The sequence below is a fragment of the Herpailurus yagouaroundi genome, unplaced genomic scaffold (assembly GCF_014898765.1).
Source record: "Herpailurus yagouaroundi ecotype Mexico unplaced genomic scaffold, PumYag 530, whole genome shotgun sequence".
Lineage (NCBI taxonomy): Eukaryota > Metazoa > Chordata > Mammalia > Carnivora > Felidae > Herpailurus > Herpailurus yagouaroundi.
The window spans coordinates 5,767,418-5,789,046 of record NW_024412747.1 but is presented as its reverse complement, the minus strand read 5'-3'; the positions used below and the strand labels follow the sequence as shown (position 1 = coordinate 5,789,046).

General features: G+C 42.6%; 1 pseudogene; it reads right to left on the bottom strand.

Annotated features, from left to right (window-relative positions):
* Positions 1-16,296: 16,296 nt before the first annotated feature.
* LOC121023148 (28S ribosomal protein S21, mitochondrial-like) lies at positions 16,297-16,728 on the bottom strand (annotated as a pseudogene).
* Positions 16,729-21,629: the final 4,901 nt, after the last annotated feature.

The following is a 21,629-nucleotide window of genomic DNA, read 5'->3' as shown; positions in this document are numbered from 1 at the left end:
AGATTTCATTTCCAAATACTAAGGAGGTGGTTACAATTTATTTGTCAAAAGAAGGGAGCAGGGGTCCAATAGGATTGAGGAACTCGGGCCTGCAATGCCCCTGGAATTTAGCATGCCACGCTTTGTGACCCTTAAGGTCATCACTTCACCGGTGTACATACTCAGAGTAACAACTATGTCATGGCTGATCTTTGTGGACGGATTTCTTTGAATCCCCTGCTGGCCTGTAGGTCAGTGTATGGGCAACATGTTTGCATCCCTGCCCGCCACCACACATTCATATGTTGAAACCTATCATATCATATGTTGAAATACCGTATGTTGAAACACCATCCAGTGGGATGGTGTTAGGAGGTGGGGCCTTTGGGAGGGGATTAGGTCACGAGGCTGGAGCCCCTGTAATGGGATTTGTGCCCTTCTAACCACAGAGAGGAGAGCTTAACTTCCTCTCTGCCTGGTGAGGACACAGCAAGACAGCCATCTGCAAACAAGGAAGCAGGGCCTCACCAGACAAGTGATCTGCTGGCACCTTGATCTCGGACTTCCAGCCTCCGGAGCTGTGAGAAATAAATTGTTTAAGCCACCTGGTCCGTGGTGATTGGATATAGCAACCCAAACAGACTAAGTGGGCTTAAATCCAGCAATGCCTCTGGCACCTCCACAGGTGTTCTTAATCTGAAAGGAAGCCCAGATTGGTGCATTTCAGCACCATTAAGACTGTTGGAGAGCCTGAGCCCAGCATGAAAACATTCCCTGAAGTAACGCACCAAGATGCCCAGCCCGAGTGCACAGGCGCAGGATTCCCAGGCACCCTAATGAGCCCAAATGGGAGGAAAACAAACATATGCAAATACAGAGCAGGAGTAAATACAAACACATCTGGTTCTGGAACTTATGAAGGCGTCGCTACAAATGCATCCAGGCAGCAGGCTGTGTCTGAGTGTAAAGGAAACACAGGCTGTGGAAATGAGGAGAATGTTTGATATTATGCTAACCAGCTGGCCACCCGCCAGGTTCCGCATTCTGAGAGGAAACCAGGTCGCTCCTGCCCCACAGCTAAGACCCAGGGAGGAGACTGCAGTGAATGTGTGTCAGGACCTCAAGAGCATCATGGTGCCATCTAGGGGTGGAGGCTGAGCTGTCCCTGGAGCCTGGCAGCCTTTTGCACAAAGTTACGCAGGATCTGATGCTGCAGTATTTTGCTTGGCGAACACTCACAAGATCTCATAATATTGCATGTTTCACATGAGTTTTCTAGTTTATTTTTATTTTTTTTAATTAACACTATTTGGTTAGGTAACATGCATGGCATGAGATTCAAAAGGTGCAAATTGGTACCAAAAGAAGATAAGACCCCCTCAGCTCCCTGGTCCTCCAGCTCTGTGATTCTCCTCTCCAACAGCGTCTTGTACGTTTTTCCAGAGGTTTGCACATATTTTTATGCGGACCATCGCAAATTGTACACATTGTTCTGTTTTTTCCCCCCATTTATTAAGTTTTTCAGAGATGACTCTGTATCAGGGCATATGGAACTGATTTGCTCCTTTTAATGATTGTGTGGATTTTACAGAGTCATTGAACTGTGACTTATTTAACCTGTCCTATCTGGATGACTATTTAGGTTGTTTCGTGTATTTTTCTGTCATAAACCATGCTGTGATTAACGTTCACATCTTCTGTGTATGTGTGTGCTCATGTACACAGTCATTTTGCACACGTGTATGAATATCTCTGAGGACACATTCTGGTGAGTGGAATTTCTAGGTTAAAGGGCATGTGTCTTCATGATTTTGAAAACGCTTGCCAAATGTTCCTTCAGGGAAATGATAACAATTTACGTCGCCAGTGGCAATGTATGTGAGTTCTGTTCCCCCCACCCCCAGCACAGAGCATTCTCAGACATTTTCATCTTTGCTAACATCATCAGTGAAAAATACTATCTCAGTAGGCTTCATTAACAAGATACTGTCCTAAGCATCCACCTCTCTTAATCCACATCACTGTCCTGTTGGATAGCTAAAATTTTGTTAATTTTGAACATTTTACTGATGAGAAAACGCAGGTTAGGTTGAATGATCTGCAGAGGGTCACAGAGCTGGAGTGAGACAAAATCCCCAATGTTTTGTATGCAAATGCAGCTCTTTCCATAAGAGCAGAGATGCCTCCAGTGGGTAAAGTAGCTGTGGCCCACAAAGCGGAAGATTTTGGTGTATTGAAAAGAAAACCACAGGCCCGGAATGGCGTCACTTAGGCCGACTTAGCAAATCGTGACTTAACACCTAACCTAATTTTAGTTTCAGCCTCCCCCAGAAATGTGGTCTTAATCCATCAGTTCAGAATTTTCTGATCACCAAAGAGCTAATCTGTCATGTGGGCCCTCCAAAAGAAATAGAGGTGATCTGCATGATAAAACCCCTGCCCTTCTCTCTGAGGGAAATGAGCTTTTCTTTTCTTTTGCTAATAACTCCTTGCTTGCCCCTCCTTCTGAAAACCTTCCATTCTGTTCAACTCCTCCAAGCTCCCCTCTCCTTGCTAGATGGGACGCTGCCTGATTCATGGATGACTTCATAAAGCCAATTAGATCTTCACATTGACTCGTTTGAATTTTTGTTATTTAACAGGTTCCTGCTGGAAGAAAAGCCTACATGCCCCACTGGAGACCTAGGCCATAAAAGAGAGAAATTGGTTTCAGGGGCTTAATCCCTTGGGGGGACTTCTGGGAAGTGGTATAAGGCACACAACTCAGAATTATCCCAGCCGAGGGGTGAGGAAGCTGGAGTATTTATATACCAACTCTCAGGAGTCACTGGTCAAAGGCTGTTGTCAGGGAGGTGAATCCCCTAGTGCTTAGGCTCACCATGTCGGAGGGCAGCATGGGTTCCGATGGTCCAGAAAATGCCCCAGACATGCCAATCCTGGTGGCTGCAAGCTGGCAGGAGTGCATGGAAATGGCAGCATGAGGGACAAGGACAGGGTGCAGAGGTGTGCCCTTCAGTGTAGTCACTGGAAAGTGGCCCAGGCTTTCAGTAATGACAGTGAGGGCAAGGAACTGCATTGTACTCTGCACCCCCGGTCCTGGTCAGGGTTGAGCAGAACTTCTGTCTGCCCAGCTTCCCCCCGCCCCCACAACCCCTCATCTCTACTCCAGGCTTAACCCTTCCTAATGAGGACCATTGGTGAAAGTTCAACCCCAGAAGCACGTGAATCATTTGCAGGTTTGACACACACAAGTTAAAATTGTTGCACAGACATAACATTTTGAATACAGTTGCAAAGGTTTCCCCAGAAGATCATCTGAGGATCCCCGGCAAGTCCTTTGAGATCTAGATCACCTTCCATCGGAGTGTGGCTGCCTGCCTATCTAGTAGCCATGCAAACCCCTCTTCTCTTTTCTCGTTGTCAGACACTCTTGATTACCTGTCCTTAAGCTGATGACAGACGGATTGAATTGCAAGGTGATCGTTTTTAAAGGTTTTATTTTTTCAGTTTCACAATATAATTCTCTTTTTCCACAGCTTCATTAGGGGAAATGAAGAGCATTTATGCAAAAGTTCAGCCAGGAAATACGTGACAGCTTGTAATCAGATATAGTCCCAGCAAAGACTTGAACTTAATTGGTGTTCTCCTGTTTTGAATTTTTATAATGTGCATTTGGAGCATCTTTTTTAAAAAACATCTGTGCTCTCATTATGTGTCACTTGTGTTGATTTGGGTTTTTCTTTAGCGCCTGTGTCCCTAGTATTATTAACCAGGGCACGTGAACTGCTGGTCCTCTAAGAATTTATATGCTGGAATAATACATTAGTGCAGTAGTGTTACTGTGCGTGCATAATTACTGGGTTGCCAGGATTCCCTTAGCATGGGTGATGCACCTCGGTTTCTTCATTTGTAATTCTAGATGAATGTGCCGACTTCATTCCCGGGAGATTTGATTAAGTTACTCTTTAACTTCCAAACTGCACGTTCTGGCCAAATCAAAGGAAGTCTAATTTGGAGGAAAGAACTAATTATTATAAAGTAAAACCTTAATCATTTTCCATGTTATACATTTCTCCTGAAACTTGCCTCTTTGTTTTTCTGTGTGTGGAGCTCACTGGGACCTGCGGGGAAGGCAGAGACTAACTGGATTCTACCTGAAAAACCATAAGGGAAGGCAGAGCCAAATGCTGTTCAGACTTCAACGCGAGGCAGGCTCCAGGGACACAGGCTGAACAAAAGTTTTACCATTTAGTAGGCTAGCCTTCGAAGGGGATAAGCTCCTAAAGCTGGGGAGGGGTGTGAACAGGTGTTGCAGTAGCAAGAATTAAAAAAAAAAAAAAAAAAAAAAAAAAAACCCAGACTAGGTCACCATTTCCACTCTCTACTCCTGGGGACTGGGAGGGTAGGAAAAAAATCAAACATTTGTCTCATCAGAGTATTTATTTTTAGAATACAGAATCCTAGACTTTCCTATAACTTATATTCATTTTTAACGCTGTATCCTTTATATATAGAAGTTTTTAGTTTTTTCATATCTTTACAGAGTTAAGTAATTCCTGAACATGGCAAGTGGTTCTCAAGACTACGTGGGAAAGAAAACGCTTAAGGAGAGTGAGGACAATTTTGAAAAAGATGCCCTGTGATAAGACTTGTCCTATAAGATATCACAACAGGTTATAAAGCTAAAGTAGTTAATGGGATGTGTCATTGGCATGGGGATAAAAAAAGTAGATAATGGAACAAAGTAGACAAGTAACAAATGGTCCCGTGCATGTTGAAATGTTTATCCTTATGTTTAAAGTGAAAATTTTCAACTTTACAACATGTCAAATCCGTTCTGTAGAGTGAAGTTGTAAATATGAATAGCAAGACATTGAAATTTTAGGAAAAAAAACATAGAAGACCGAGTTACTGTCTTTAGATAAGAAATTATTTTGGGGGGCACCTGCGTGGCTTAGTTGGTTAAGCATCTGACTTCAGCTCAAGTCATGATCTTGCAGTTCGTGGGTTCAAGTCCTGAGTCCAGCTCTGTGCTGACAGCTCAGCTGGGGCCTGCTTCAGGTTCTGGTCTCCCTCTCTCTGCTCTTCCCCAGCTCATGCTCTGTGTCTCTTTCTCAAAAACAAAATAAACATTAAAAAATTAAAAAAAAATTTTTTCAATTAAAATATTAGTTTCCAAAATACATGAAAAATTCATAGAAGTCAGGAGAAGGGCAAACAATTCAGGAAAATAATGGAAACAAGTTAAAGAATCAAACATTTCACAAAAAAGGATACCTAAATAATAAATATTTGAAATCCATGCCCAAATTTGCTAGCAATTCAAACAGTGCTAATTACATTAATGCTGTGACCGACAAAGTAATGGCTATGAAACTTACGCTCCCACTTGGCAAATTAGATAAAACGAAGGAGAGGTTCATGAACATTGGACAAGTACTGTGATCCTTGAGACAAGGGAAACTCCGCGAATTGCACATTCACCCTGCCTTTCCACTCTGAGTCTGGAAGGATGACCCGGGAACTAGAGTGTGCGCATAAAACAGCAGTTGGTAGAGAAAACAGAGATCAAAATTCAGTGGACTCTAAAGTTCTGACTTCTAATTCCAACAAATGTGTTCTCTCTGTATCTGTTTCTATATTTTTCTTACTAGTAGTCACATTTTCTTCATTGTTAGTTATTTTTTTCTTGTAGGCTGGGTTTTAGAAATGCTGCATTGTCGAGAGCCTGGATTTTGTTGTCTTCCTATAAAAAGTGTTGAGGTTTCTGGCATGCAGTCAGTTTGCACATTGGTGTGATCCTACAGTAGTCTGTTTTGGGGCTTTGTTACAGAAGTTCTAGACTAGCCCTTACTCTAGGGCTAGGCATAGCCTTTATTTGGTCTCAACAGAACACTCAAGATGTTCAGCAAGTTCTCTTTACTGAGACTATTTTGAACTTTAGTATCTCCTAGAATTGTAAGACCTTAAAAACCCCCATCCAACTCACATGCCCCTAGCTGTTTTCTCCCAAGCTTTGCCCTGTGCTTGTAAGGAATAATATCTACCTAAAGATGCAAGGGAATGTTACACAGATTTCTGTAGTTCTTTCTGCATGTACTTCCTTCTTTTTGGAACGCTGACTTAGAAGCTCCAGCTACCTCAGCCAGTACCGTTGAGTTTTGGGGTCAAGGAGGGTGGGCAGGAAAATTAAACTATGTCCACAGCAAAACATTCAGATTTGGCAAACCCAAGTATTGAATTACAAGTGTAAATAATGTTTGTTTATTTTTGAGAGACAGAGACAGAGACAGAGTGAGCAGGGGAGGGGCAGAGAGAGAGGGGGACACAGAATCAGAGGTAGGCTCCAGGCTCTGAGCTGTCAGCACAGAACCCAACATGGGGCTTGAACCCATGAACTGTGAGGTCATGACCTGAGCCAAAGTCGGACGCTTAACTGACTGAGTTACCCAGGTGCCCCCCCAATGATAACCTTTTAGATTGGTTCCGATATTTTTGTATTCCAAAAAAAATAATGAAAACCTTCATATAAACTCGTTTCATCTGTTGTATGTGTGTATATCTGCATAAATGTATTTTTTTATTTTTAATTGAAGTATAGTTGACATACAGTATTATGTTAGTCTTAGGGGTGCAACATTGTGATTTGACAATTATTTATATCATGAAATGATCACCACGAGAAGTGCTATTACCATCTATCGCAATACAGTGTTATGACAATGATATTATGTTCCCTATGCTGTACTTCTCTTCCCTGTGACTTACTTGTTTTATAACTGCAAGTTTGTACCTCTTACTCCCCTTCATCTGTTTTGCCTATCCTCCCACCCGCCTCTCCTCTGGCAATCACCAGTTTGTTCTCTGTATTTATGAGTCCATTTCTGTTTGTTTTGTTTTTTAGATTCCACATAAAAGGTAAAAGCACACAGTACTTATGTGTCTCTGTTTGACTTATTTCACTTAGCATAATACCCTCCAGATCCATTTATGTTGTCACAGATGCCAAGATCTCATCCTTTTGTATGGTTAATATCCCATTGTGTATATACACACCACATTTTCTTTATCCATTCACTTGTTGTTGAGCACTTACGTTGAGTCCATGTCTTGGCTATTGTATATAATGTAAAATATGCATAAAGGTGAGTATATCTTTTCAAATTAGTGTTTTCATTTTTGGTGGTAATTACCCAGTAGTGGGGTTGCTGAGTCATATTATAGTTTTCTTTTTAATTTTTGAGGAACTTTCATGCTGTTTTCCACAATGACCACACCAATTTCCATTCCCACCAACAGTGCATGAGGGTTCCCTTTTCTTCACATCCTTGCCAACACTTGTTGTTTCTTCTATTTTTGAGTGTAGCCATTCTGACAGGTGTGAGGTGATATCTCGTTGTGGTTTTGATTTGCATTTCTCTGATGGCTTATAATGCTGAGCATCTTTTCATACATTTCTTTGGCCGTCTGTTCTTCTTTGGGAAAATGTCTATTCAGGTCCTCTGCCCATTTTTTAATTGGATTATTTGTTGTTTTTTGATATTGAGTTGTACAAGTTCTTTTATATTTTGGATATTAACTACTTATCAGATATATTATTTGCAGATATCTTCTCCCATTCAGTAGGATGCCTTCTCGTTTTTTTGTTCTGTTTGTTTGTTTTGATAGTTTCCTTTGCTGTGCAAAAACTTCTTAGTTGGATGTAGTCCCAATTACTTACTTTTGATTTTGTTTCTTTTGTCTGAGGAGACAGATCCAGAAACAGATTACTAAGGTCGATGTCCCAAGAGTCTACTGCCTATGTTTTCTTCTAGGAGTTTTATGGTTTCAGGACACATTAGGTCTTTAATCCATTTTGAATTTATTTTTGTGTATGGTATAAGAAAGTGGTCCAATTTCATTCTTTTGCAGGTAGCTGTCCAGTTTTCCCAACACCCTTTAATGAAGAGACTGTCTTTTCCCCATTGTATATCCTTGCCTCAATTGTCATAGATCTGCACAATACATTTCTAATTGTGCACAATACACACTTGAAAGATTACATTTTGAATTTATAACTTGTAATTCATAATGTCTATAGATAGGCCAAACATCCCTCCTTAAAACATGTACCTGTTTAGATTCTCACTGGCAATAAATAAGAGTGCCAGCTTTCCTGTATCCTTGCTAACGTAGTACATTATCAAATTCTATAATTTAAACAAAAATGAAATATAGAATTACTTTGAACTGTAGAAAATGGACTTGTGGAGAGAAAGCCTGAGGGCAAAGAAACTATTTAGAGAGTTATTGCTCTAAGTGAGAGAAATATGGCAGGAACAATGGGAATGTAGAACAATGGATGGTTTTGAAAGGTAATTAATAGCTATAATTGACAAGATTTGGTCACTGCTTTTAATATAAGACATTAATTTTATCATTTATAAAATCAAAATAGGAGACCTATGTTTTCAAAAACAGGAGATGCTTTAAAGAAATTATAGTCTGTCCCCATGATGGTATGTCATATAGCAATTAAAAATCAAGCTGCTAAGAAACATACCTGATAATGAGAGAATGCTCATAGTATAAAGCTAAACACAAAAAATTGGATACAGAACTGAAAATAAAGTAGATCTCAATTTTGCATTTTTATACCAATATCTTTATTTTTAAGGAAACGCACCAAAATATTAACAGTGTTTTAACTATTGTTCCTGAATGGTTGGATTATAGATCATTTTAGTTTTTGCCTTATGTGTTTCTAAATAGTGTACGCTTTCTTCACAAATGTACTATTTTGTATAAGAGAAAAAGCAGAACAGTAGCATTAAGAGGACTGTATAACAAGAACTGCCATTTCCAGTTTGATGCCAGTGACTTTTAAGTAGTGGACATTTTTATTTATCTTTCTTCAAAGCTAGTTTCTCTTTAATGTGTTCGAAATACAGTTGAATTGTGTTGCCCCTGAAAAGGTGAGTATGGTACTTGTAAAATGCAAGGTAATGGCCCTGCTTGCTGTATATAAGTGATGGAAAGCCCTTCTCCAGTTATTCGTAAGTACTCTTAAAAAGCTCCCCTAAAACCCAGACTGCTTAACTCTTTTCCTAATTAAACCCAAACCAGTTTTGATTCTCACTGTGTCTGTAATTGCACAATCCTATCCAGAATCTTATTTATTGCCCAAGACGCATTAAGGTGAAAGCAATCTGACAAGTCTTTTTTTTAAATTTAAGGTTTCTGCATTTATTTCCTGAAACTGTTGCATGTCTTTTTAGTGAATTTATACTCAGAAGAAAAGCAAGTTAGACTGTTTTGTAATTTTGAGGTAGAAAACGTGCTTTATAGACATTAATATATTAACTTTCCCATTCATGCTGTAATTGGCTGTGTGCTAATACATTTTTTTTTTTTTTTACTTTTTTGACCTAAATAAAGGAAGTAAAGAATCATAAAGAAGGAAGTTGACATAGAGTAATGGCTAAGTTCAGTAGCAATTTGTCCTTATTAATATTTTTAAAAATTCCTTTAAAAAAATCTTCCCTAAATGTTCACCCCTAATTATATTCCCAGCAAATGAAACTTTTAGTTCCAGATTATTAACTATCTTCACTCTTCAAGTAATCATAAGAGCACAGGGTTTGGTCCAGTTTTTTGTTTTTGTTTTTGTTTTTTTTAATAGCAAGCACTTAAGATACCTTTCCATAAGTACCCAAAACCAGAGTGCACTCCTTTTTCTGACTGCTCTGGGCCAGCCACTCTTTTCCACTTCGTCTCTGTTGTGCCTTATAGGGTCACAGCCTTAACTCAGAAGCAGCCGTCAACTGTAGACGAAGACAAAATAAAGCAAGCATGAATAGAAAGACACTTGCAGCCTTGAGTGTATTGACATCTGTTGGTCGCAGTGGAAGCCTGGATGGCTTATAAACTGATGATGCCTGTTGAAGTGTGTGTGTGTGTGTGTGTGTGTGTGTGTGTGTGTGTGCATGCGCATGCGTGCATGGTTAGATGACACAAGTCATTGTCAAAAGATCAAAGCCATAGATTATTTTGCTTGCATCTAAAGAGATCACTGTTGTTCTTAGCAGGATGTAACACTTACAGCAAGCCATTTAGCCAAATACAATGGAAGTCTTGTAGTTGGCTAGGCTTCTGCAGGTGATACTGTGGTTGGTGCCATGGAATGTCTGGCATTTTCCATTCTGCTCTCCTCCTGTCTGATAATATGATAACTCCAGGAGTTGTAGTAATAATACGCTTTTAAAGATATGGAATAGATAATGGTCACATTTCTAGAACTGAAGTCTGTCTTGTATATATGTGTGTGTATATATATATATATGTGTGTGTGTATGTGTGTGCGTATGTGCGTATACACACACACACACACACATATATGTAAAAGAATTCCATTGTAGAGTATATAATATGTTATGATATCCTCAAGAATGCAATTGGTAATATCAATTAAGCTTTCTTAGAACCAAGAGAAAAAGTACAATTATTGTTAATGGTCCCTGAAAATGTGCTTTTCAGAATGTATTAAGCATTTAAAAGAATGGTTCTTTTAAACCATTGATTCTTTTTAATTTTCAGAGGAACAGAACTCCCTCACATTGTAGGAGTCTCAACCAAATTGTTAAACAAGAAAAAATTAAAAATCAATTAATTGTAATTCACGAATATTGTGAGTGTATGCTCTATGTGCTGAAGTGTAAAGGGAATGAATGAGGCCTATCAAGTATTTTCTTTAGAAAGTATTGATATTTTTTAGGTATGAAAATGGCTTTGTGGGTAGGTTCTGGTTTTTTTTTTAGACAAATCTTATCTTTTAGAGAGCCATACTGAAATATCAAAAGATAGATTAGTATAATATCTAGGATTTGCATCAAGATAATCTGAAGGGGAAGGCAGACAGAATAGTTGGGGAACAGAAAATCACACTGGTGATGAGTCGATTATTGTCAAAGCTGAGAGATGTGCACGTAGGGGTTCATTATACCTTTTTGTCCCAATTGTGTTTACATTTGAAATTTTACATAATACAAAGTTTTTTAAAAAAGGATTTTCTGCGAGACGCATAGCTAGTAATTTACAAAACCCTTGGAATGTGAAAACATTGTTCTAAACTTCTAAGCACTTTACATATTTATTCAATACTTACAAGAACCCCAGTGAGATAATTACTGTTATTCACCCCATTTTATATTTGGGGAACTGGAGGCACAGAATGTCAAATAATTTGCCAAGTCTGCGTTGTCTGTGTGCTTTAGCCACTTGGTAAAGAAACACCCTCTCTTGTTTGGCCCAGACTCGTGACGACAGGGCAGAGGGAGCCTGGATTTAGACCCTGTGCCGCACAGCTCCACCCCTGGTTCTCTCCTCCTGAGATCCTCCACTTCTGGAATCCCTCTTTGTGGTAAACTTGTTCTAGTTTAAGAAAGCATTTTGAAGGACTCATTTCCAAGGGTTCTGTTATTTTCATATTTTTTCTGCTTTACAAAGAATTTCTGTTAAATCTCCTGTCACCTTGGATTTGTGTTTGAATTGTTGCATTCTGTTGTTATGATTTGTGATACAAGGTGCAGAGGCAGAAAGCAGAGCGAGAGTGAGAAAAAGGTTAACTTCCCATGAAGCATTGGGGAAATGCATCATGATGAGGAAGAAGGGAGAGAAGACTGGCATGGAGGCTGGGTCAGATAGATAAGCCAGAGTGTTCATCACAGAGGGATGCTGGAACAAAGACCACAAAAGGTGCATGCATCAGTTGGCCATGGAGGTTCAGAAAATTGTATGTGGATGTCACCAGCTTCGAGGCAGAGCCCATGATGGGGGCCTGAAAGGTGAGGGACTCATCTGGAGCATCCACAGTTGGCAAGTGCAGTATAACCTAGAAATACATCTAAGAGGACCACATGGAACGAGAGGCCAAAAAATCAGCAGGGAAATTAGGTCGGACTAAGATAATGACTCTGTGCATGTCAATAACAGCAGTGGCCACACTTCTGCCTTTCGGACGTGTCTCATCTTTGGCTGTCCTTCCCTTGCCTGGCATCTGATGAGATTTCACAGATGGTCTGCCTCAAATGTTTCTTCTTACTTACGCCCTGTGGTTTGAGTCATACAGAAACTCTGGGCTGATGATATCCTCAGTTGTAGGCAGAATCATGCCATCTCTGCCCCCCTCCCTTCACACAATTGCCTCGGGACACAATTTCCTGCTCCAAAGACCCTCTGTGCTCCCTTGCAGCCATCCTAAACTCTCCTAGCATCCTGGAAAGCATAGTCTTGACTGTGCTGGGGGAGCCTCAGAGATACCGTGGGAGATGCTGTTCTTTAGGGTGATACGAAGGAAGTGAAGTGCTCCACCATGTCCAGAGTGGTTCCATAGCCATGACCTCACTTGATCCACACGTTAGTGGCAGGGGGTGACACTGCTGTAAATGGAGAAACTGAGTCTCACAAAGCCAAGGTCACCCAACAGCTTCGCAACAGATGTGAATGAAGCTCTCCTGGCTGCTTGTGTTGTCTTTTGTTTCTGTTTGTGGTGGTGTTTATTTTATAATTTTATTTTGTTGTTATGCAAAAAGGACCATTCAAATTAGAGACAGAATAATAACACTCTCCAAAATTGTTGCTACCAGAGCCATTATTTAACATTTTGGGGAGCATGTGCTTGATAGAAACTGTCTGTTCCTACCCTGTCAAGATCAGATTCCCAGGAGCCTAACTGAAGCACTAAGGTTTGCTTTCCTCAGAGCTGCTAAAAATTACAATACATAACACAACACTGATTTGCATTTACACAGCTCCCCTTTCCTTTGAGGCCCTCGGAGCTTGTAACAAACATGCATTTCTGTATTTCCATGTTGACATGATGCCTCCTCCCATGGTGCCCAAGGCAGTTTGCATATATTAATCTATCCAGTCAGCCATTGAAGCCGTGTGGGAGTTTGTGAAGTTTAGGGCCAGGTCAACTCCTGAGCCTGCTCAAGTTTACAGTCATCTGATCCTTTGATGTGAGCAGACTCTCAAGCCGAATTTGGGCTAGGTGGTCATAAAAGGTGCCACACAAGACAGAAGATCATCATCCGGCTCAGTGTCGCTCAAAGCGGGGTCAGGAGACCACCCATAATAGAATTACGTGGGTGCTTAGTAAAAATGTGTTTCCTCGTCTCCACCTCAGACCTACTGAATCCAAATCTCCAAGTGGCCTGACCTGGAATCTGTTAACAAGCTCCTTTGATCTTCCTGTGGCTCAAATGTGAAAGCCCCAACCCAGCTTATCCTTTTATTCTAAGGGGAATCGAAACACTCCCCAGAAAGGTGAAGGGAAGTCTCTGCAGAACCCTCATGAGCTGCGGTGGCTGTTGTCTAACTGTCCCCCGCTGTCATCACTGTGCTTGCCATCTGAGGCTCCCAAGGGACCTCCTCCACCAGACAGGCAGGTGTGCCGTATTTTACTGTGTGTCTTTTTCCAGGAAGTTGAGCCTCACCGTACTTCATATGAGACAAAAACCTTCTGGCCATCAAGTTTATTTGAACTACCAGTAATTGGTATAATTTATTACTGACAGCTGCCTACAGCGTGGTCTGCACTGGGCTTACTCAGTTGATAAGTATGATCTCACTTAGGGTTCATAATAATAATTCTACAATGTGGACACCACCCTTTTCTCCATTTGCAAATTCTTTAATGAGGCAAGGCAAGATCGAGTGACATATTCTGGGACATGCAGCTTCTTAGGGGCAGCTGGGATTTCCATTCAGAATGGAACCCCTTTGCTCCCCAGACTCACCTTTACCCCAGAAGAGACCTGATCCACTGTGGAGTTTGACCACTTGATCGGCATGATCTGTCATTGATGGTCACGGAGCACTTTAACTTCCTCATTGACCTAAGTAAAACAGCCATCCCTACACACACACACACACACACACACACACCTTCCCCATCCTCTAGTCTCTCCCTGTTTTGTTTCAATCACAGAATCTGCCACAACGTGGAAGTGGATTTGTTTATTCCTGTGTTCTTGCCTATCCCCCCACTGGAATTTAGGCCCCGTGAGGGCAGGACTCTTGCCTGTTCTGTCCACCATTGCATCTTCTACACTTAGAGCAGGGTCTCGTCCTCAGTAAATATTTCTCAAATCAGTAAGCAAACGAATCCTTAATCTTTGGTTTCAGTGTCTTCCCAGAGTTTGTAGAAAACCATTCCCGATACTGGAATTGATCTGCTCTCTCTAGAAGGGTGGATTGGGACCCACTTTCCAGTCCTGACCTGCTGGGAGAAAACGTATAGCATTTTAAGAAAGCCCATGCATTGTGATGGTTACATCTCTTAACACTTGGGTTGCTATTCTTTCTGTCTTCTGAAATCTTTAACCAAATAGGCACTACTACCCACTTGTCTCTAGTCCCTGAGTCTACAGTGTCTAAATAGAACAGGTTAGAGCATTGTTGTCAGTGGCTCTGGGACGACGTTTATGTCCAGATAAGAGGAGCCCCTGACCTGAGTCCCAGGGTATAGAGACCCTTTCCTCTTGGCTGTGCCTCTTAGGTTGGAATGAGAAGTCTGCGGGGCCTCTAGGACTCCATGCCATCCCCACCGGACTGTGCTCTGTGTTTTTGCAACCTGGGAATTCTCTGGCCAAATGTTCCCAACCCCATGGGGTGACGGGATCTGCTTGGACTTCTGTCCTAGATCCATTGTCCCAGAAGTGCTCAGGCCCAAGGGGCAATTGTGTACAAGGGCGTGTTGACAGAGCATGCCTGTGTTGTGGGGGCGGGGGGCGGGGGGGGGGATGGTCCACGCATGCACGTAAGGACCTTACAGGGCAGGATGGAACCAAGGCTGGGAAGAGGAAAGGGTGGGCCAGGGGCCAGTTTTCCCTGCCCCATCGTCTGCCAGCCCAGGCTTCTGAGCATGTTCACTACCAGCCTGGTCTTCAGATCATTATGAAGGTGTATGTGGCGAGGTGGGATGAGAGGACGTATTTGAGTTTGCTGACTTGGTTTCCAACCGTTAGATATTCTAGTCATCTGGCACGTAGCCTCTGTTTGTGCCCTGGCCCCGGGCCCTGCAAGTGTCAGGACGAGCCTGGGTGGCTTCTGAAAGCTAGGCTTGATGGTGGTAGCAGTATTTAAATGTCCCGTATGTGCATCTTACCTCTCAACTTCATTTTTGGGCTTCTTAGGTGTCTTTTTGCCTCAGTCATGCCCGGCACATAAGTAGTTCATGACTAATGGCTACCTCTATGGTAATGATCACACGCCGCCCCGATAAACAGGAGAGCCAAATGCACGATGAGCTGGCAGTCGGCCTTTAACTCTCCTGACTCCCAGCGTCGGGTGCAACACACCCCCTTTACACAACGGTAAGGCAGAGCGTGCGAGAACTCAGCCGTGTCTGTGTGCCCCCCCCCCCCCCCCCGCACACCGCACACGCCTGCTCGGAAGCTGTGCCACTGACAGCAGGCACGTTGCTTGTCCTGAATTTTTCAATCACTCTCCTCGCGTGGCTGGAAATGGTATGAAGAATTCATGTTCTAACTGAGTATATAACCCTCTTACCACAGACACATTTGTACTTATTTTTAAATGTTTTCAAGGATATTTTTGGTTTCGTCAAATCAAGCAACTTGAGCATCATGCAGGCTTAACTTACAAACCCACAGTTGCTGAAAGAGGGCTGTGGCGTTTGAAGGAAAAAAAGTAATTATCCGTAGAGAGCCATTTCACTTCTGAGAGTCAAGTCTGCTTCGAAAAGTTTATGTCCCAGTGACTGATAGAGATCAAAAGGTAGATAATCCAGCCCCCCGCCCGCCCCAGAATGTGTGGGTGCCTTGTTTACCACTGAAATAGCTTTGGGGCTGGCAGAACATTCCATTGGCCTTTAGATTTACAATATCATGAAGGCATTGTCATATCTCCTATTTATTATTCAGAAAAGTGAGACCAAAAATAGACTCCCTGAATCCAAAACTCAGAAACACAGAGAACAGGTGGGTGGTTGCCAGGGGAGGCAGTGGGAGTGAAACGGGTGAAGGGGGTCAAAAGGTACAAACTTCTGGTCGTAAAATAAGTATTCCTTGGAGGTAATATAAGCACGGCAGCTCTAATTAACAATACTGTATTGCATGTTTGTTGCTAAGAGTAGATCTTAAAAGTTCTCATCACAAGAAAAAAAAACCTGTCAGCTATGCGTGGTGACAGATGTTAACTAGACTTATTTGTGGTCATTTAACAACAGATACAAATATTGAATCATCGTATTGTACACCTGATGCTAACATAATGTTGTACATTAGTTACACCTGTTTTTATTTTATTTTTTTGTATGTGATTGAGTTTATTATTATAAAAAAGGGGAGAAAAAATGAGGTTTGAGATAGGAAGGAGACAGCTGGAGAGGGATTTTCATACTGGGCCTACAATCCACAGGCCTCAGCAGCCCTGCCATGGGTCTGCCCGATTCTTTCGCATCAAGAAGTTGATCTTGCGAGCCATTTCCATGTTGTAGATCCGCCGGGCAGTTTTCATAGCTTTCCCTCTGTTGTGGGCGACAAGGCTTTTCGTAGTACCGCCGTCGCTTAATGTCCTCAATGAGCCCATCCATGGTGAGAATTCTGTTTAGGGTCCTGTATGCACCTTCCACATTTCCTTCCTGTACCATCACAGTCCTGGCAATGAACTTCAGATGTTTTGCCATCACCTTGGGGTTTAAATCCTCACTCTGCAGGATCCCATGCCCTCCGGAACCAGCCTCCAGGAACCAGTTACACCTGTTTTTAAAACAGACCAAAAGGGGGTTAGATATAGTCTCACAAACACAGAGGTGCTGATTTCTCCTATGAGATTGATTCCTAATCCTCTCTGACTCTCCTGGTCCGGCCTCCACATGTGACTGGTTCCTTCCCAACTTCTTAGAAATAGCTTGTTATTTCCTGCATAATTTCCTTTCTTTTCTTTTTCTTTTTTTTTCTTTCTTTTTTTTTTTTAGAGAGAGCGTGAGCTGGGAGAGGGGCAGAGGGAGAGGGAGAGAGAATCTTAAGCAGGTTCCATGCTCACCACGGAGCCCAATGTGGGGCTCAATCCCACAACCTCGGATCATGACCTGAGCTGAAATCAAGAGTTGGGTGCTTAGCCAACTGAGCCACCCCAGCGGCGCCCCTCCTGCATAATTTTCTTAAAGGGGTGGACATGTAAGTGGTCCTCATTCACATCTCAGAGTATAAAAACACAAATAATGGTTACCCATTTAAATATGTAGAATCTCATCGACAGGAGTTTAAAAATAACCACTTGAACCTGGGTGATCCACATCTACTGAGGACGTGCAAAGTGGAGCCAATTCTGCCATGTTGCCTTCTGCTGTGTTTTGTCTAGATTTTGAGAAGAGAGGCCAGGAAACAGGCCACGAGTACCAACCATGGAAGCCATGTGCGGTTGAACTACTGACCTGGTTCCCCGCACCCCATGTGAATGGCTCTCTGTGCTGCTGGAATCTATTGAGGGTTCTATACTTCTGTTTCTAGCAGCTTTATTGAGGTATGATTTACACACAATAAAATTACCCACTTTTTAAGTGTTAAATTCAATGAGTTTAGAAACTCTGTAGAGTCAGGTGGTCACCAGCGCACTGCAAATACACAGCATTTCTCTCACCCTGAAAGTCCTTCCTTCCCCTTGCTTTCCTCTGTTTTGGAAGGCGGGATGGCAGATTCAACATGAATCAGTGTTAGGGCTGAAGTGCAACCACAGACTGCCCCTGCTAGAGCGTGGAGACGCTGTTGTGTACCCAGTCTTGCCTACGGGAAAGGAAGAATCACTGCTTTAGGCTAGAGATTTCTTTCTTTCCTTTGGGAAAAGAAACAGCAGGTGCCGGACAGCCGGTGTTCCGCTCTTGTGTGTGATGTTGGGTTTATTTGCAGTGCGTTTTGAAGCCTCACTTACCTGGTAGGCCCATGGGATTCTTTATTACTCCAGAGTTACTTAGGTCAGCAGGGCCCCCTCCTGAGCACCCTGGAGATGAGGTTGTGGTGGCAGATGAGCACAGGGCCCGGGGGGTCAGGCAGGCCTGGGTTCTGGTCCATGCTTTGCAATTTTCATACGATGTGACCTTGAGAAGGTTACTTAATTCCTCGAGTTTCTCCTCTGTCAGGTGGTGATAAAAAACGTCATCTCATAGGATTAGGATGAAGGTTAAAAAGATTGCTGTGAACCTGCTACCACAAGGCCAGGCACACAACAGGCCTTGCTGGTTTTGCATCCAGCGGATCTCCTGTAGATGAGACGTGCGTGCCAGTTGAGGCTGCTGCCTCCTCCATGAAGCCCACCGCCCAGGCTGTGTGGAGGCAGCAGCATTCAGCCCCATGCAGGTCAGCCGGGCTCGTGCTGCGTGTCTGACCATGACGGCCATGTGTCTGTCATCAGGCCACCATTATCCAGCTGAGCCCGTCTCCTCCCCCAGCCTCTCAAGCTTCTGCGACAGAGACCCTTCCAGCCACTCAGACGCGATCCTGGAGATGAAACCTGTTTGTGCTCTTGGGCTGACCAGGAGTTTTCTGCTTGTGTGCAGAACCGACCATCCCCCCCCCTTTTTTTTGGAAACAAAACTCAACTTTATTCATTTCTGATTTGAAAAAAAAAATACAGCTTCACAGGTTCCTTTGTGGAAATTTATAGAAAACCACATGTCACGTTGCTGATTATCTCCAGACCCAGAGGAACCACTTCATTTAAAGAGACTCTTTTTACAACCTTTTCTTTTCTAAGACTATTTTGTAAAAGTATTTAAACGTTTTTTTAAAAGCATAGTATGTCCCTTTAAAGAAAATACAGTGGTCCATCAATTTACTAAATGTTTTTTTCAGCCCCTGACTCTGTAGTCAAAACTCAAGGGGATAGAAACATCCAGAAGGCCTGGTCATCCCTGCAGAAAAATTGGAATAAGTGGGAGGAAGGCTGTAGTGACACAGGCCTGAGAGCTGCAGAATGTGACAGGTGCTCCAGCAGAGCGAGAAGGGCCCAGAAAATGGAGATGTGATGACAAATTGATGACGGGGGGGGGGGGGCGCGCTGAGTAAGGATTCCTACAGGAGGTGACATCCGAGCTGGATCTCCGAGATGGGGAGTGAAAGGAAAAGACGACGTGGTAGGAAACTCAAGGGGACAGACCAGATGACTCTGTGGGTAGTTACGTGCAGGCTGGGTTTGGAAGGGCCGCCTGGTCTGCTGTGCTTGGAGAAGAGGGTGAGGGGAGTTTGGCAAGAGCCAAGGCTGGTGAGAGAAGTCGGGGAGGCCCCTCGGAGACAGAAACGCGTGACGGTCCCGTGGGAGGCTTTGCAGATGAGACGAGGAGAGCCACCTGAAGACATACCTTCCCTGGCAGATCTGGGAGAGACACTCCCCCAAAGACCTTGATCGGGGGGCAATATGGCCAGAATGTTTGTACGTGAGCAGAGCTCTATTACCACCACCCCTTGGTGTTTACACTTCTGTGTCATCGGAGTGGGGAAACCTCATCGAGGCAGAACACCAAGTGGAGGGCATGGCAGGTAAAAGGGGAGGCCCAGGTTCATATGCAGCCAGGCAATGAGTGCAGGAATCTGCCCTCACCTGCCTCACCTGCCCTGCATTGCTCACGTCCTCTTGACTGACGGTGGGGACCAAACTACTCCCTTGTCAGCTGTGGGGTCTCACCTTCCTTTCTCTCTTCCCATGCGATTGTTCCATTGCAGTGTTTCAATCCTTTTCTGCTATTGCTCCCACTAAAGGGACACGTTGAATTTATTTACATATTCATTCATTTAATTTCTGTGTAACGCTAGAAAGTAAATGTTGAAGAATACGACTTTTTGGGTAGAGTGAAGCTTTGGAAGGTCACAGACTATTCTAATACCTAATTTTTTTTTTTAACCTCCCCCCTGCCAAGAACTGGTTTCCACCCCCTTGGTGGTGATATCACCCCCATGAAAATGCATGTCCTGTTGAATGTATGTGTAAGTATAAATACATAAACACATATTTGATCATAAGCCATTCTAAATCTTTTTCTAGAAATAACTTCAGTATAAATTATCAACTCCATTTATGACGTAGATGCAATAAGCTTTCCTAAAGCAGAGACTGAATTTGAGATACTAAACTTAGCCAGTGGGCTCATTTACAAGGGTAACATTAGTCTGTGAGGGATTTATTGCCTGAGCGGGAATGGCGTGGACCTTTATTTCTTAATTGCTCCCATCCAAAATGTTCTGGGACTTCCGAAGAGCATACCATAAAAATGAAATTTTAAAATGGCAATGCCATTTTATAGGGAAAGCTGGAATGATATATGTGGGTAATATGCCAATATGAGCGGCTGATCCGAGACATTGGCCTGAAATTCAGTGAAGTTAAAGGCAAGAATAAGATGAAAAATTATTACTTAATGAGAATTTTCAAGGCACTTCAAATAGATGAAATTTGAGTTGAGATTATTTAACTCCAAGAAAAAACAAACAAGCTTCTCTGCCACGTGAAACCTGTGACATGACTTAGTCCCAGAGCTCCTGGACGTGAAGACTTCAGTGACTTTAAACTGGGGGATCTCAGCATAAAAAGGGGGTTTTTCTTCGCAGACTGCAGGAATTAGTAAGTTTTTTTGCGTCCATTTTTTTGACCAATTTTTTTCTTGCTGTGCTAAAATATGCGTAACATAACATTTACTGTCTCAATCATTTTTAAATGTATAGTTCAGCATCATTAAGTCCTTCACATGATAACCATTAGCACCTTCCATCTCCAGAACTCTCTTCATTTTGTAAAACTGGAACTTTGTACCCATTAAACAGTAACTCTCCATTCCCCTTCCCCCCCGCTCCAGTGATAACCACCATTCTACTCTCTGTTACTGTGAGTTCACACACACACACACACACACACACACACACACACACACACACACTCACGCTCACAATTTCTTCTTTTCCCTCCACATATACGTGAGATCCTGGCAGTATTTGTCTTTCTTTGTCTGGCTTATTTCACTTAGTATATGCCCTCCAGGTTCGTCCCTGTTGTCACAAATGGGAGGATTTCCTTTTTTTAGGGCCGTGTAATATTGCATGCATATATATATATATGTATACACACATATGCACACACACACACACACACACACACACCCCACATTGTCTTTACCTGTTCATCTGCCAGTAGACATTTACATTGTTTTCCTGTCTTGGCTATGATGGATAATGCTACACTGAACATGAAAGTGTAGCTATCTTGTCAAGATGGTGATTGTATTTCCTTTTGATGTGAGGAAATATGGGATATGGGCTTGCCAGATCATATGGTAGTTACACTTTTATTGTTTTTGAGAAACCTTCACCCTGGTTTCCGTAGTGGCTGCAACAACTCAGACTCCCAGCACGTGCAGAAGGGATACATCATTGTGAGGCAGGTGAGCTGGGATCCCATTGTGGTTTTGCAAATCCCTGATGATTAGTGATGTTGAGCACCTCTTCTTGTGCCTGTTGGCCGTTTGTATGCTGCCTCTGGAAGGAAAAAATGACTTTTTTTTTTTTTAACCCAGGGAAGTGAGCTATTTCCCATTAATTGGTTAATCCTCACATGTATATGTTTTCTTTAAGATTGTATAAATTTTTACATTTACTGTTTTC